The following is a 17,981-nucleotide window of genomic DNA, read 5'->3' as shown; positions in this document are numbered from 1 at the left end:
AACCTCACTATCCATAATGACCTCAAAATCCCTTTCATTACAGATCATGCTAACACTCGTTTCTTCAAATTTCATTCCTCTACAGCACTCATCCTAACCTTCTCATAGAACACCTATCTTCCTCCACATTACCAGAGTAATCCTCTAAGGAGATTGAAGAGAAGATGGCCCTCGTGATCTTCTCTTATCGTGAGAGCAAAGCAGGTTACTGGACTGACACCACTGGGTGCCTTCTCCACTCATGATCTCTTCTATTTCTTTTTTCTTTTACCATATTTGCTTGTTGCAACAACTGTTGCAGTGGTAAGTTACAATAAAAGATTACAAAAAAAAAATTGAATTACGTAAAAGGTCGAAAGTCGAATAGTATTACACTAAACTCTTTTTTTTTATTGATAACTTTTTTAAACTGCAAATCAGACCCTGCCTTCCATACTTAGTGAAGTTGTTAATGTTAAGTTAGCATTGTAGATATTGTAGAAGTGGTTAAATGGCCAAATTATTAAGTGCCCCTTTGGCCATGTTATCGCTTCTAAATTATCTTTTTATTATTCCTTCTACTCTAGATTCATGTTTAATTCAAGTGGTGGGGGTAACTAGGCCGCACAGCTGGTTAGGCTGTTAACTTGAAGAAAACTCTTTAACTACCTGATTTCTTCGCTAACTTCTTGAACTTCTTTAGGAATGATAACCAAGTTATTTAAATACGATTTGGAAAGATAGTTAACATGAATTTTTTTACATTTCTTTGCCTTCAGTGTACTTAAATAGATTCAGTGTAAAGCCCTTTAAATGGGACTTAAATAAAACTTTATTGGTGGCTGTTTTTAACCACTTTACTAAACAGAAAAGTGTGTAAAATCTTCTTAGTTTTGGTTTTAGATTTTCACGAAAACACATATTGGGCTCATGTAGATCTGGAACTTCTATTTTGGTAACATTTTACCCAGGGAAATTCCATTTCTTACTTCATTTTGTGGGTGTCTTACTTTTCTCAACTAAATTACTAAAGAAAAATTTTTATGGAATTTTCACCAATTAAATATTAGTATAAATATGTTTAAAGTACTCAACAATTTGAAGAAAATCTCTGACCGGATATAATAAGTTTACGGAATAGAATTTCCTTTTTCCGGAACCTCAAAAAACGATCATGTTTAATATTGAAAAAGTATTATTAAGTAATCTTTTTAGTGAATACTTAATTTCCACAATTTGGCACGATTATAAACTACTTTTTACCAGTAATAAGAGAATGATGTAAAGGAAATCGTCTAAAAGTAAAAGTAAAGTATTCGCCTATTTTTTTAGGCGGAGCTTAACGTCCAACTACCAATTAGGTGTCGTGGACGTAGGCGGCTAGCAAAACATACTGTACCATAAATTTCTCATATTAACCATTAAATAAATTCCAAGACCTAGACCGGGGGAATCGAACCCACTAAACCAACAATACATCTTAGCTTTGCGGGTCTAGCCTATAACCGCTCAGCTACCATTGGCGCCCTAACTTCGGTGGTACATATACTAAAATTGGAACTATACAGAGGAGATTAGCATGGCCCCAGCGAAAGGAAAACGTCTATATTTAGAAGTAATACATCACCAAATTCTTGTTTGATTGCTGTTATCGTCGTAACAACAGATTTTAAAACATTGTGACAACACCTGAGGGATATCCCCAGATTTATAAATAAATAGTTACGTACATAAATTTTCTTAACAACCGTAATATATAGCCCCAAGTTGGGATCGTAAAATGTTGCCAGAAGGGGAAACTGTAGACAGGAACCCCCCCATTTGGTAGCCCTAAATGGCAGTTAATTTTGTCAACAGTTATCTGTCTGAAATGTGAGTGACTACTACAATGACTAGAAGTAATCTCAGATCTCCCATTCCCAAAGGACCGCTTGATTTATTTTTCTATTTCTATTAATAATTGTCGTATTTTTATTGGACTATAATTTTTTTTAATTATTTATTTATTTATTACAAATAGAACAGGAATACATTCTTTACTCTGATCTATTACAAGTATTTATGTTAGTGCTAACTTTCATTATTTGGCGTAGGCATATCCTTAGGCAAACTTTAGCACACCATCAAACACCTCATTCGTATCCGCTTTAAAAATACGCTAGGATGACAAGATGTAAGGTTTTAGTCCTGAAAGACTATTTAGAAATGAACTTATTTTCCTACGTAGCCCCATTTTAGTTCAAAGCCCTTGGATCAAACTTTTTCCTGTGAGTAAAGACCCAGCTACCAAATCAGGTATCATGGTCAAAGAAGAACATGCGCAAACATAATTCACTACAGTATAATTTCTCATATTAAACCTTTAAAATAAAATACAAGGTTAGAAACCGAGAATCGAACCCACTAAACCAACAATACATTTTAGCTTTGCGGGTCTAGCCTATAACCGCCCAACATACTTTACTATCAATTTCTCATATTAACCATTAAATAAAATCGAAGCCACTAAACCAACAATACATCTTAGCTTTGCGGGTCTAGCCTATAACCGCCTAACTTACTTTACTGTTAATTCTTTGTATTAACCATTAAATAAAATCGAACCCACTAAACCAACAATACATCTTAGCTTTGCGGGCCTAGCCTTCATTTTTAAAATGCAGAAAAAGGCCTTATAAGGCCTTATAAGGATGATGTTTCATAGTAGAAAAATGGGCAGCTGCAAACCACTATTTAAGGAGAATAGAATATTAACATTGCCGTCGTTATTTATTTATGCCAATATAATGCATATAAAGAACAACGAGAAAAATGTTTTAAGAAGTGATGAACATTCCTACAATTTAAGAAGCAAAAATGACTTACATTTGCCTAGACGGAGATTGTGTAGGTCTGACAAGGCGCCGGGCATGATGGCAGCCAGGATGTTCAACAAAATTCCACAATCAATAAGAAATACAGAGAAAAAGGAATTTCAGAAAATTATTAAAGACTTCTTATTGAATAATATGTTTTATAAAATAGAGGACTTCTTGTCAAGTAGATGGACTGTTACTCACTTCAAAGTTGAGTGAACTGAAGTAAATTGTACAAAGACATTGTTTGACGGATCATTTCAAAGTTCATTATAACTAGTTTATTGTGATTATTATGACGAGTCTATTGTATGTAAAACATATGTACAGGCAAAATAAAATATATTCTATTCTATTCTATAATCGCTCGGCTACCGTGGCGCCTTAAAGTAAGCAGCTATTTTTCAAAAATTTGCAAAATCCCTTTGGTTTTTTTGTCCGAGAAATTTAGTAATCCCATTTACAATTATTTAGCGACAAATTTGATTATCATTAAAGTAATTCTGAAAATTGTAGGGCAGATTTCATACATTATAATGAAATTACCCTTGACTAAAATTGCTTAATTCACAACAATTTCTGGAATATTTTCAAACATGATTTTCCTGGGGTGAATGGAAAACAAATTTTTAAAAATTTTAATAAAAGTGCTTTTTACTTTTTTTATAATTTGAGAGATAAATCCCTAAATTTAATTAATTCCAGCTGAATGACAAGCATACCCAACTTAACAAACTTATTTTTTTTTAAAAAATCCGGCCTAATATTTTATTTTTTACGAAGCTGCTTTTTTAAGTTAATAACTTGTAATAACATAATTTCATCTATATTAAATCATAACAGAAGAGGAGAAGATGGCTTCTTCACTTAACGAAATTGGGAGGGGCAAAAAAGGACTTTAATGAGATATCTGTATAATTAAATCTTATATTAGGGTATCGATTAAAAAAATCGAATTAATGGTAGAAGGGGGAAAGGATGGCTTATCTCTGTTCGAAAGCTGAGGGCTTGGGTGGGGCGCATCAAGGTTGTATTTCATTTTCCACTGCCCTTTAATAATGTACTTTGAAAAAAATGTGCTTTAAAAAAGGAAAAAAGTGCACTAAAGAATGTTTGTATGGTATAAGGGTGTTTGCCAAACAGAGTATGCCTTTCAAAAGAGAAGTAGGATAAAGAAGGGCGGAGCAGGACTTGATTACAGGGAGAGGTGCAAGTTTTCCAGAGAATCCTGCGGGTGTGTTCAGGATAGATAAAGTGGGAGAACAAACGCTAGATTGGTTGCAGTCTCCACCAGTCTTGGGCGTCCCTTTCTCTCTTTGGATTTCACTAGAGGATTATAGGGACTTGATCTTCAGAGTGAACTGAAACCTGCCGAGTAGGTGGTAAACCTATAATCAGTGGAGGGAACGAGGGGGGGCTGTACTTTTGAAAGTTTAGTCCTGGGCTTTAGAGTTTGGGGAAATACGGGGCGAAATGAGAAATTGAGAAAAGTAAACAATGTTGTTTTTTTATATTTCAGCGATTTCCTGCAAGTTTCTTATAAACACGATTTATTTGACGAATCAGCATTGAATAATATTTTATTGATATGCCCCAGAATCCTTGTAAAACGATCAGTACTTGCTTAATCCCGAAAACTTCACACCGAAGGAACCATACAAGAGTTTAAGAACTCTTAGACCTTCTTCGACAACGATCGGTACGCGCGTTTAGGCTCTACGTAGGACAAGCTGGATAAAAAGGGGAAGAACAATTTTTGAAAATACCTGTATTTGCTCAATATCAGTAACTTTTTTTCTCGAAATCTATCAGATCTGGGTTATAAAGAAGGATTTGTCCTACATTATAAAGAAAATTTGAGAACTTTATCTTTTATAGAAAGAGAGAAAAAAATGGTCAAAGTTGGGTGTTTTTCAACGTTACACTTTTTCGTGCAGTTTTTGGATGATCAACCCTTTTACAGCTGAGAACAGTTTTAATTTCTCTTATTTGAAGTCATCACGATAGCCGAGCGGTTAGTGGGTTCGATTTCCTGGTCTAGGTTTTGGTTTTTATTTAATGGTTAGTACAAGGAATTATTAAATATTGTATTTAATGAGGTTTCTTCTTCAGCTGAGTCTGTGCGCTTGTCTAGTGACTTTAAAGTATGTGTTTCGAGTTACATCAAATTTTGAAGAACAACTCAGCGTACTTGAACCGATGTGTTGTGGTGCTGATAGTGTCGCCTTGTTAACAGCGAATAGTCGTGTAGCTGAAGTACGATTCAGAAGTACTGTTTCCTATTTTAAGGGGACAAGAAATGAGTGGAATATTAGAGGAAGGAATGAGTAAGTAGCGATATAATTTGTGATGCACACCAGTATCGTTAACCTATGGCTTCAAAGCACGTTTTCAAAGACCTCTCTAGCAGGAATTCCACCCTGCCGCGCCCTATACGCAACGCCAAAGAACATGGAACAAATGTAAACATCTTTAGCCCCAATCAAACCGGAAGAACCTTTATTGGGCTAGCCCTAATAGCCATATAGACTTCCTAAACTCACATCGAATGGACCTTAAACGTTAAGAAAGCCCCTTAGGCCTCTGTTAAGTCTGAGTATATATCTTTTTGAACCGCCACGGTAGCCGAGCGGTTATAGGCTAGAACCACAAAGCTAAGATGTATTGTTGGTTTAGTGGATTCGATTCCCGTTCTCTAAGCCTTGCATTTTATTCAATGGTTAATAAAAGATATTTACAGTAAAGTATGTTAGACGGTTGTAGGCTAGACCCGCAAAGCTAAGATGTATTGTTGGTTAGTAGATTCGATTTTATTTAATGGTTAATATGATAAATTTATAATAGTAAAGTATGTTTGCTAGTCTCCTTCGTCCATGACACCTAATTTGGGTGGTTGGACGTAAAGCCTACCTGCAAAAATAGGCATCCTTTATTTATATTTACCTGGTTTGAGTTTTCATTGTTCTGATATGAAACACCAATTTTCCTAATTTACCGAATTCGTAGTCACTGTAGTTAGGTGACCTCGATACGTGTATTTTCCATTCAAAACACACTATAGGAAAACCTATATCATTGCAATAATACCTCTTTTGAAAAGTCACGAGATATTATAAAGTATAGAATTGAATAAAACAATTTTCCAAACAATTTTCAATTGAATAATGTGAATTCTATTTAAATTATTAAATAAAAAGAAAGTAGAATCTCTAGTGGTTGAAAAAGATTTTTTTAATTTCTAGAGATTGAAGAGGAACCACAATCTTGCCACCTTACCAACTTCCGGTTCAACGAAGGGCACCAATGTTGTTCCTAGTGCTCACCGTCCTCTCCTTAAGGTTCCTGTAGAGCACTTCCTCTGCCGCGATTTCAAGAATTAAATCTTGAATTACAATTTTACAAAATGGAAATACGAAATGAGTAACCAATAATGGTGGCTGTGGATGCAGTTATTTAATAAAAGAATTTGTTTAAGAACGGTTTTTATTACCCGTTGAAATTTTATTTATTTCTTCAAAGAAGGATGTGGTACCACTGACGAGCGGAAGTGATGATAGAAAGAGAAGTGGGGGGTGAACTGATAAGGGAAAACTTTAGGATTTATGACTCAACAGAGCAAAGAGTTGTGGTTTTGCAGTTCCAGAGGAAACTATAAAAGGGGCTGCTAAACTTAGGTTCAATTGTTGTTGTTGTCTAATGTGACTAGTAGTGTACTATGGCCACAATAATGTACGCGCGCATACGTAGACCGACAAACAAAACTACGCTAACCGTGTTTTCACGCCTCCTCAACCGACAAAAACTGAGTTATCCTTCCCTTTCACTCACTCACTCGCTCTCTCTCACCAGTAATACCAACCTAAAACTTTAAAATTGAAAACTTTCCCCAGCCTTTCTGTTAACGACTGTTTCATATATAAAGTCACTAATTACTTTGAATTGTATGGTAATAATAAATATAAAGGGGTGTATGTGTGTTTGGGTAGGGGGCCCATGTCAAAATACATTAGTGCAATTTGCACGTGAGTTTGTGTCTATGTGACTGTAGATTATTGCAGCCCACGTGTGCTCACTCTGGTTGCAACGATCTCTACCCTTTCTTCAAGTTGTTCAAAGTTCCTTCCGCTTTCTGTCCTATTGTCTCTAACATTTATCGCTTACATTTCTCACTTTATACCACTTAGTTTTAAGAATGAATAATTGCATAGTTTCAAATAAAAGATTTTTGAGTGTTCAGCTGTAGATGAGGTTGAAGTCCATGATTACCGCTTCCGAAAAGGAGATTTAAGTAGCTATCAATGTATAGGCTCGAGCGGAATATTGTGATTGGATTAGGAAGGCTGAACATTAACACTAACTTAGCAACGAGCGGAAGTTACTATAACTAACTGGGGGTAAACTAAGTATAAACTATTTCTAAAAGAATTTGCTAAACTTGATGATGGAGTAGAGTAACGTCGTGAAGAGAGTGTAAGAATGAATCCTCAGGGAGTGACCTCAAAGCCTGGATGCGATAAAGTGTCTTTTGTCTGGGCAGCTTCTACTGTTCTGAGCCCTACCTGGGGCTTTAACCCTTCTAAAAGAATTGGCTAAACTGAATGACGAGTAGAGTAACGTCGTGAAGAATGAATCCTCAGGGAATGAATGCAATTATTTACCAATTAATGCACTAAAGGCAGGAAGAGATTCCTTTACTCATTACAGGTTAAGTTTAGGGATGGAACTTCACTTTTACTCATTAAAAAAATTAAGTCCCTGTGTATTGGTTTTAACTTAAATTTTTAATTAATAAAACCATTAGTTTTAATATCCTACCTAAAAGTTAATTGATAATACGACTTCGCAGGTATAATAATTATTGCAGGGAAAGCTTTTGCACAGGCGGTTAAGCTAGGCTTGGACTAGGATAATAGCCTTATGATGTTTCTACTGTCTGAGTGCGATTGAGTGTCCTGATCGGTGGTTTCAGTACTGGGAGGTTATTGCCTAACATACTTCGGCTAACTTCATCCTTTTTTTTCCTTCCTTGAGATCTTTGTTCCCACAATTTGGTTCAGATCCCATAAGATGTGAATGGGTATTCTTTACTTATCATTGACAAAAAGTGTTCGGCCACCCCACATTCCTTTCTCTGATATCCCAAGATAAGGTGGACCTTTGAATCCTTTATCTCTAAACCATTATCTGAGCTGATGACATAAAAGATCAGCTTTAGGGATAACCACTCTGTGGTACAAATTCCTCCGATACCCAGGCTAGGGATTCCTGGAATATGGCTGTTTCGAGATTAAAACTGTGCTCATCTTCCTGTTGCTTGAGTTTCCGCCTGGATAGTAAGCAGAAATTCACCCACATGCTCCGAGAAAGTGGAGCTTTACAATCAACCCAGCTTTTTTTGTTTTTATGAAACCATTTCAAATCAGTTTTTCATTTAAAACCACATTCAATTTGCTTTTTTTTGCTTTTACAAATAATCCGATAATTTAATACAAGGATAGAATAAAGAAATCATATTCTCAGGATGCTGGGTTAAATCTTCTCCTTCTGCTACTCTCTCACCCAATTCATTTCACAACAGAGGGTACCTTTTCACCCTTGGGTGGAAAAAAGGGTAAGAGGGAGAGAGAGGGTGGAAAAACTAAGGGAAAATGTGGTTATCCAATTTCAGTTCGAAATTTCTCTGTTACAACACTTGAAGCACCAATGTGATTACTTCCTCTGTTAGCTTGGTTTCCGCACTTTAAAAAAGAAAAAAGGAAGGAAAAGCTTGGAGTTAAATTTTCCTGTATGGGATTAAACAAAAATATCCAGCATTGTCCCAGCAGAGCCCATTTTGGGTTTGGTTTAGGCCTCGTATCTTTCACTCCCTCTATCCAGCTTCCAGCCCACCACAGCCTCCATAACCTCTCTTTCGTTAGACGTAAACCCGACCAACGCACATACAAACACAAGGATTTTTTTATTTTACAGTTCTACGTGAGGATATCCGCTGTTGGGTTCAGTTTCTGAATTATTGAGTAAAGTCCCTCTACTGTTAGGTTGGATTTATTGACATTATTTTGAATGGCTTAACTATAAAACGGGGAGCTTCCTGTATTAAGCTCGCTCTTCCTGGCCAAAAAAATCCCCCTTCCGATCCCTGTGGAATCTTTTAAAAATAAAGTCTGGATTGAACCACTCTAACGACCTTTCTCTTACTCTTCTATTCTATGAGTTCTAACTCATAAATTCTCTTCTAACTCCGGATGATGGAGCTAAAATCAATAACTAACCAACATTATAAAGTTAGAAAAATCTTTTATTGCTTTGAACTTCTTAACTTACTAGGGATGCCTACCAAAATCTTATTATATTAAATTTATTATAAATATAAAGGAACCATGACTGAACCAAGTGCTTTGACACCTAAATTTAAGATACGAGGTGTGGCTATTAAATAACGAGACTGATGCTGCTACAAAAGAACTATGCATGCGCCAAATCTTGGAACGACCAACAGCTGTGCAGCGTAAAACCTTCTCTTTCGATTGCAGCGTCTCACGTGTGTTTGTAGAGAAATCTGTCTGATCGTAACCGTCGTTTGTGTAAGAGGTGTTAGTTTCGTTTTACCGAAAACATGACACTACACCATGTTGTAGAGCAACGAATTGTCGTGAAATTTCACATCACAACTTGGATAAAACCGCTATTGAAGCTTATCTTTTATTAAAAGAAGTAGTTTATGGTGATAAATGTTAAATCACGTGCACAAGTTTTTGAGCGGTTCAAGCGTTTCCAAGATGGCCGAGAAGATGTCGGATGAAAATATCGATTTTAATTAATCAACATTACTTTACTATCGTGAGGTGCAACGCTCAACTCCGTGAAAGAGTAAGGAAAAAAGCGATCTGATTTGTGGAAGAACAAGTCTCACTGGTTCTCCATCAAGACATCACGCCGCCAGCTCACACTGCATTGACTGTCAAGACGTTTCTAACCAAGTCGTACAACATCCCAGTTTTTTGGGTCATCCGCCTTATTCGCCTGACCTGGCCGCCCCGTGTGACTTTTATCTGTCCCCCAAAGTTAAATCTGCATTAAAAGGAACACGATTTCAGTCCTTTGAAGCTGTGAAAGAAAAAGCGGTACACGTCATGCAGGAGCTGACAGATAAAGACTTCCAGCACTGTTTCGAACAATGGTAAATTCACATGGAGCGTTGTAGGGATACAGGAGGGGTGCATATTGAAGGTGATAATAACTAATTATGTATAAATTTAAAATAAAATGTTTTACAGCAGTAGTCTCGTTATTTAATAGCCACACCTCGTATAAAGTTATAAAATCTTTTATTGCCCTGAACTCTTAACTTACTAAGAATGCCTACCAAAATCTTATTATATTAAATTTATTATAAATATAAAAAAAACCATGACTGAATCAAGTGCTTTGAAACCTATATTTAAGACATTCAAAAAAATGGAGTTACATCGATTTGGGTAATGAACGCCTTAAATTGTGTATTATATTGTACTTATATTAATATTTTAATAAATATTAATATATGATTAATACTTTTAATTTTATTTAATTAAATTATGATACATGTGACAGTAGTAGACCTACTTTACAAATTAAAACCGCAAACAATTCACCATGTTTAAGCACAATATGTATTAAAGCCCCCTGCTTTAAATTAAGCAACATTTTGTACAAAATACGCTTTTAATGAAAAAGGAGCCCATATTAATTAATTAAAAAAGTAGATTTCTTTTTTCTTAATTAATATGTTTTCATTTTTATTTTTTATAAATTAAAGTAGGTAATTGTTTGTTGAAGTTGCTTCGAGATGGAATTGTTAAAATAAGGCGCCACGGTAGCCGAGCGGTTATAGGCTAGACCCGCAAAGCTGAGATGTATTGTTAGTTTAGTGGGTTCGATTCCCCCAGTCTAGGCCTTGGATTTTATTTAATGTTAAAAATGAGAAATTTATAGTAAAGTATGTTAGGCGGTTATAGGCTAGACCCGCAATGCTAAGATGTATTGTTGGTTTAGTAGGTTCGATTCCCGGTCTTAGGCCTTGGATTTTATTTAATGGTTAATATGAGAGATTTATAGTAAAGTATGTTAGGCGGTTATAGACTAGACCCGCAATGCTAAGATGTATTGTTGGTTTAGTAGGTTCGATTCCCGGTCTAGGCCTTGGATTTTATTTAATGGTTAATATGAGAAATTTATAGTAAAGTATGTTAGGCGGTTATAGGCTAGACCCGCAAAGCTAAGATGTATTGTTAGTTTAGTAGGTTCGATTCCCGGTCTAGGCCTTGGATTTTATTTAATGGTTAATATGAGAAATTTATAGTAAAGTATGTTAGGCGGTTATAGGCTAGACCCGCAAAGCTAAGATGTATTGTTGGTTTAGTGGGTTCGATTCCCCTGGTCTAGGTCTTGGATTTTATTTAATGGTTAATATGAGAAATTTATAGTAAAGTATGTTAGGCGGTTATAGGCTAGACCCACAATGCTAAGATGTATTGTTGGTTTAGTGGGTTTGATTCCCCTGGTCTAGGTCTTGGATTTTATTTAATGGTTAATATGAGAAATTTATAGTAAAGTATGGCAGGCGGTTATAGGCTAGGCCCGCAAAGCTAAGATGTATTGTTGGTTTAGTAGGTTCGATTCCCGGTCTAGGCCTTGGATTTTATTTAATGGTTAATATGAGAAATTTATAGTAAAGTATGTTAGGAGGTTATAGACTAGACCCGCAAAACTAAGATGTATTGTTGGTTAGTGGATTCGATTTTATTCAATGGTTAATACAAAGAATTTAACAATAAAGTCTTTTAGCTAGTCTCCTCCGTCCACGATACCTAATTGGTAGTTGGACGTTAAGCCCCGCCTGAAAAAATAGGCGATTACTTTTTTTAAAAAAGGTTCCTGTTTTGTAAATTATTTATATTAAAATGCATCGTCAACATTTATTTAATGATTGCAGTTGATAAGATTAAAGGAAGGAAATGCAATTTTTAATCTACGTTGATTTATCTAGATAGTGCTTTTTTATTTTACACTTTATTGAATAGATTTTTTAATTTCGAAGTACCTTACTCTGTGACTATCTCAAACAATGCTTGAAGGGAGTGAAACGCCACTGATTCTGCGATCATCTTTTTAACGACAAGGAACACTTCTTAACTAGTGATCTGAAGTTTTATTGGGAGTTGCCACTGCTGGGAGGAGGACCAGTAACGGTTTATTTGAAACGCCTTGTTTTTGTCCTCCGGAAAGTTCCAAATTAGGGCAATTCTGGGGTCAGAGGTTAGACAGGTTCCCATTCAATGGTGCATTCACTTTTCCAAAACTCTAAAATCAAATATTCTTCTTAATTCCCTTTTTGTTTTCTAAAAGTAAGATGGCTGTTGATGCTGCCAGTAACAGCATCTTATAGCTGCTACATCAATATTAGTGGTAATTAAATGGAGGGAGCAAAAAAAAAATGGTGGAAGATCTCGATGAAAGAGATACAGCAATCTTCACCACAAGTGGAAGAAGAGGCTATCCTTATTTTATGTCTTTAGTTTAGTGGATCTGCTAGGGTAGATAAAGGCATATACACTTGTCTCACAGAAAAACCAGCAATGGTACTCCAGGCAGTAGTACTTCACTGGGAAGTGCTCACTTGAAAGTACCAAGATCTGTGCTGCACAAGAGAGCATTCCCAATGTCTTAGCCCCCACATATATCTTGCTGCACTTATGACATGCACAGCGAAGAATTCTCCCTTCTGTTCTCCGTCTCTCTCTTTCTCTAAGAGACCACCACTTTGCTATTTCCTGCTATTGAATCATCCTTATCACACCGCTATCATCGCATAACTCTCCTTCATCAACAACCGAAATTGAACAGTAACAATTTCCAATTCATTGTTGACATTTGCAATACTACATGTAAATCAGTTCAATTAAGGAACACCTTCTTGCCCTCTAAGCTGTTCTATTCTAGATTAACTCTCTACTACGACTCTAATCCAGCTAGAAAAAAAGTTATGTGACAGTTATAATCTACGAATTGGGTTGTAGGTTAATCTATTTTTGATAACCACTCTTCTACGACTCTAATCCAGTTAGAAAAAAAATTATATGACAGTTAAAATCTACAGTTGGATTGTAGGTTTCCAGCTCAAAAAGATAGCACAAAAGTTTTCCTATTAAATAGTTTTCTTTCAATCATTAGCTCTGTAAGCTAGCATTAGCTCTGTAGACTACCATTAGCTCTGTACACTCTACAATTAGCTCTGTAGACTCTACAATTAGCTCTGAAGACTACCATTAGCTCTGTACACTCTACAATTAGCTCTGTAGACTCTACAATTAGCTCTGAAGACTACCATTAGCTCTGTAGACTCTACAATTAGCTCTGCAGACTACCATTAGCTCTGTACACTCTACAATTAGCTCTGTAGACTCTACAATTGGCTCTGAAGACTACCATTAGCTCTGTACACTCTACAATTAGCTCTGTAGACTCTACAATTAGCTCTGAAGACTACCATTAGCTCTGTACACTCTACAATTAGCTCTGTAGACTCTACAATTAGCTCTGAAGACTACCATTAGCTCTGTAGACTCTACAATTAGCTCTGCAGACTACCATTAGCTCTGTAGACTCTACAATTAGCTCTGTAGACTCTACAATTAGCTCTGCAGACTACCATTAACTCTGTACACTCTACAATTAGCTCTGTAGACTCTACAATTAGCTCTGAAGACTACCATTAGCTCTGTACATTCTACCATTAGCTCTGTAGACTACCATTAGCTCTACTCGACAGATTTAGCGTACCCTTGATGTTAATTAAAGAAATCCTAGTGGTTTACGTAACGAAGAGTAGGTCTCAGACCTCAGCGTGTTGTAATTAAGTAATGGGGGAAGAAGTTCCAAATCTTGGACTGTGGTTGAATTGGTTGAATCATCCCAAGATTCAACTTGGAAGCTGTAATGGTCTTTATTCCACCACACTCTCTTGCCTACCGAGAGACCATACTGAACCCCAGAATCCCAAGGCATTCCAAAAAATTCTTATGATTATAGTTTTTTCACCAAGTCACAAAGTAAACAGACCAACATATTTATGTTTACCTTGTTTTACTTCCTTCGGTTTTTCTTTCAAGCACTCTTCAGCGCTCCCTACCCTACCATCATCCTCCTCTGGAGTTACCACACCAGTACTACGTTGTCTTACTTACTACCTTTACCTTCTTAAGTCACTTTACTCTGAATGTTATGTTACTACAACCACTCCCTGTACCTATTGCTTCCACAAGATAGAACTTTATCTGCTCTCTTTCACTTCCACGTGTTCTTGCCTTGAACACGTTAGCTGTATTTTCTGAAGAAAATGTGTTGTTTACTTTAGGCCAGTTTAACGACCCGTTTTCTTGGGGGGGGGGGGGGAAGTACCTACGCATTTAAAGACTCGGAAGTATTTTACTTCAAACGCATACATTTTTTAACTTAACTCTTTTATTTAACGTTGCGGACATTTCGTTTTGTATATTTATATAAAATAGTATTCTTTATACAATTTTATTCTTGAAGGGAGAAAAATCCTTTCCGACTTCCTGCAAGTGCGTAATATTTTCGTCCCTGTGGATATCACTTCACTTCCTCTTACCTGGCAAGAAGTGAAAGTTCTGCAATCAAGTGAGACTTCTGAATTATTAAGCTTTCTGGCCTTCAGTTGAAGAGAACACCGTGCTAGGTACAGGTACAAATCTTCCGGACTCCATCCTCTTGAGCCGTGAACAGATATTGTTGGGGTTTCCTTCCGATGGCGTTCTGATTCTCACAATAATGTCCAGTAATCACTGCTAAGTGTTCTTTATCCAGATCCTAGAATGATACGATGTGTCCGGTTTAATTTCTCCTAAAATAACTGTGTGGACATCCTCTATCCTCTTATCCTTTTCCTATTTCCGACAAAATTGTGGATATTCGTTCTGAAGAGACATCCAAAACTTTGATGTAGTTCAAATAAGGAAACAAACACGTACTGTTCAATCTCAAATTTTGTTTCTCCAATGTGAAATCCCACCGCAAAATCGTCCATCCCACCCAAAACTTAATCCTTCACATTACCTTGGAATATTCCCTCCATCAAAGTCCCCCTTTCCCGTTACAAATATTCCCATAAAACCCACACTATTCCAGCACACAAATCCCCTCTTATCGTACAGCTATACTCTCCCCTCACAACCCAGGAAATCCCTGAATGTCTTCGGAAACGCCTGATGGCCTTTCAATACCTCCTTAGTTGACAGTTGCTAATAGTATGTTGTTATCCAGGTGAACATTTCAAAATTTAGCCAATTTTTTTCGGGACTCCTTTAAATTGTTTACGACCTATAGAGGGGTCACTGCTGTATTCCGGTCTAAGCTGCTTCCTTTGCATTCTAATTAAAGCGTTTTTTACCCATTTTTAACTTAATTATAAAAAAAGGTTTTATTTTTGAAGTTGGTTTAAAAAATATTATGGTAAAGTAATCGCCTATTTTTTCAGGCGGGCTTAACGTCCAACAACAAATTAGGTGTCGTGGACGGAGACGACTAGCTAACATAATTTACTGTAAATTTCTCATATTAACCATTAAATAAAATCCAAGACCTAGACCAGGGGAATCGAACCCACTAAACCAACAATACATCTTAGCTTTGCAGGACTCGCCTCTTAACCCGTTCGGCTACCGTGGCGCCTTAAAAAATAATATAATTAATTACGCAAGCCGGATTTTGTTTTGCCCAAGTTGTTCAAATATTTCAATCAGGTAGGATATGCCAGATTCCGATAAAAGTTTTCGAGTAAATTCATGGTAAAAAAAGATCAATTCCTTAAGTGCCTTCTCCTCTTGGTGAATTTCAAGCAGAAGATCGATAGAAATCAATAGCAATACAGATGGATCTAAAAAAAGAAACTTAATTGGGATTCACCTGACCCAGATCTAAATCAAACTCATTCAGGCGTAACATTGCATTTGAATTAGAGTTCAATTATTTTGCACTTCCTGCCATAGAATTGTATTTCCTGTTGACAAATTTTAAGCTGACAATATCAAAATATTAAATATTAAATTGAACATTTAAATATGCAACAAGTTTATGAAGAAAATAAGGGACATATTGCCTGCATAATTTTAGGGCATTTACCATTTATCCCTAGAAATGTGGTCTGCCCTATCATTTCCTGTTTTCATCAAAAGTATATTAATAATTCAATTTTATAGGAATTCAAGGTTTAGATAGGGCATGATTTTAAAATCAATACAGAACTTATTTTCCAAAAATGCATTTTTAGGGTGAAGTACGTATTGTCTTGTTAAAATTGAAATTGTTATGACGTCAAACAGATAGCAATTTATTTGAATTAATTTTAAAACAGAATATATTAACGTTAATAATTTAATCTAACGTTAATTTTTCTCTTTTGTTGCAGGTAAGAAAAATCTCCAACTTCCCATACGTGTAAGGTAACTGTTTTTATTCATAGATTAATTGGTAAATTAATTTCAAATATATAATAATGGATATGTCCACGTTATGTAGTAGAAAGGAAACGAATGTTTGACGACTTATACAGGTATTTAGATGCACCATTTCGCTACGAAGACATAATATTCTCCACCAACAGCTATGTGCTTAAATCCTGTAGCAGAGCTAGCTGAGAAATATGAATCTCGTATTTAAAAGTTATAGCCGATTAGAATGAATGGAAGAAAATGATTAGAGAAGGATTACGTGATTTTAATTTCACGTTAAGCTATAAGGATGGCAGGAATATAGAATACTGATTTATCTTTTGTGTTTTATTCAATAATGATTGTTAAAAACTAAAATGGTTACTTTTCTTATTGTTCCTGCTCCAAAAATTTGACATTTGAGTAAATTAGTAGTGAAAAGTCGGTTACGCAAAATCCCAGTTTTCTGCATTTACACCCCTCTGTTCGGGGTAGGATTTTATTAAAAACCAAAAAAATCCATATGGTCTTGAAGCTCAATAAATGCGCAACTTTTTCTGAAATTATGTGACTCCTTGATTCATTAATCATTAAAAAAATACAGTTGAAAATTTTAACAAAAATCATCGAGAACGAATTTTTTAGACATTAAAGTAAAAATTTCATTGTTATAAGAATCGTTTTGAGGCTCTACATTGAGCAGATTTATAGGAAATTTACTGCTCTTTCGTTTGGAATAAGCAGATTTGTTGAATGATAAAGGAGAGAAAAGTTACGACCGTTTTTTTTTGGTGAAAAACGCGAATATCGACGGAAAAGTTAAAAATGCAAATATCTTGGACACTATTGAGAATCGGCCCAAAGCGAAGAGAATATTTTCTGTTGCATTTGAGCTACTGAATCACCTCCCGAAGTTTCGACCACTCGTCCGCATACACCCTGTATAGTAGAGGGATGAATGTGTGAAGCGAATGTATTTATAATTAAGACAGGAGAGTGTGTGATATTCTAGTGATAAGCACCTAGACGATGCTGGCTGCATGGTGAAAGCCAATGCCAAAAAAAAGGCAAAAAAAAAAATTACTAAACTCTCTTACCCTTGTAAGAGAAAGTACTCCTTAAAGTTCTAAACTTTCTCACCGGAAGTACAAACGTTTGAAGGGCTCCTCCAAGAGCCTCAAATAGTTTTTACAATTGGAGAACCGGAACTACTTTCTTTTTTTTTCTATTGAATCGATCTTAATATTTTTCTGCAGGGTCTACTCCAGAATGGCTCCAGCTATATCCGTTTTGAGGTGCCCTGAATATGAAAAAATACATGGGGTTTTAAAATGTGGGAAATATATTTTTGATTAGGCTTCACTCGGGGGACCGGAAACTTAGTGCTGAAAATTCTTGAAGCGGTGGATTTGAAACTATTAAATGGTTTTTCTTGTGGTGATTTTCTCAAAAATGATTCAAAATCGATTTTCTTTAAACCTTTTTATTACAAACCTTTGTTACTCATGGTGCGGCCCTTCAGTGTTCATTTAAAATAGTGTTCTAAGGGATTTTAATTAAAAGGGCATCTCAGAGAAAGTGGGTTTTCACTAAGAAGCCCTTAGTAATAGCGTAATTTCAATATAAGTTAGGACCTTTCTCTTGTGTACTTTAATAA

At 35.8% G+C, this 17,981-nt stretch overlaps 1 protein-coding gene and 1 pseudogene across 1 annotated transcript in view; both read left to right on the top strand.

The window, feature by feature from the left end:
• LOC141457922 (uncharacterized) overlaps positions 1–17,981 on the top strand; it is a 319,220-nt gene that overhangs the window by 101,872 nt on the left and 199,367 nt on the right. The window lies entirely within an intron of this gene.
• On the top strand, positions 1,502–1,615 carry LOC141459045 (U6 spliceosomal RNA; annotated as a pseudogene).

This window comes from Rhodnius prolixus, unplaced genomic scaffold, assembly GCF_049639745.1.
Source record: "Rhodnius prolixus isolate KJV_2025 unplaced genomic scaffold, Rpr scaffold_5, whole genome shotgun sequence".
NCBI classification, from domain to species: domain Eukaryota; kingdom Metazoa; phylum Arthropoda; class Insecta; order Hemiptera; family Reduviidae; genus Rhodnius; species Rhodnius prolixus.
This window is presented reverse-complemented; position numbering and strand designations above follow the sequence as displayed.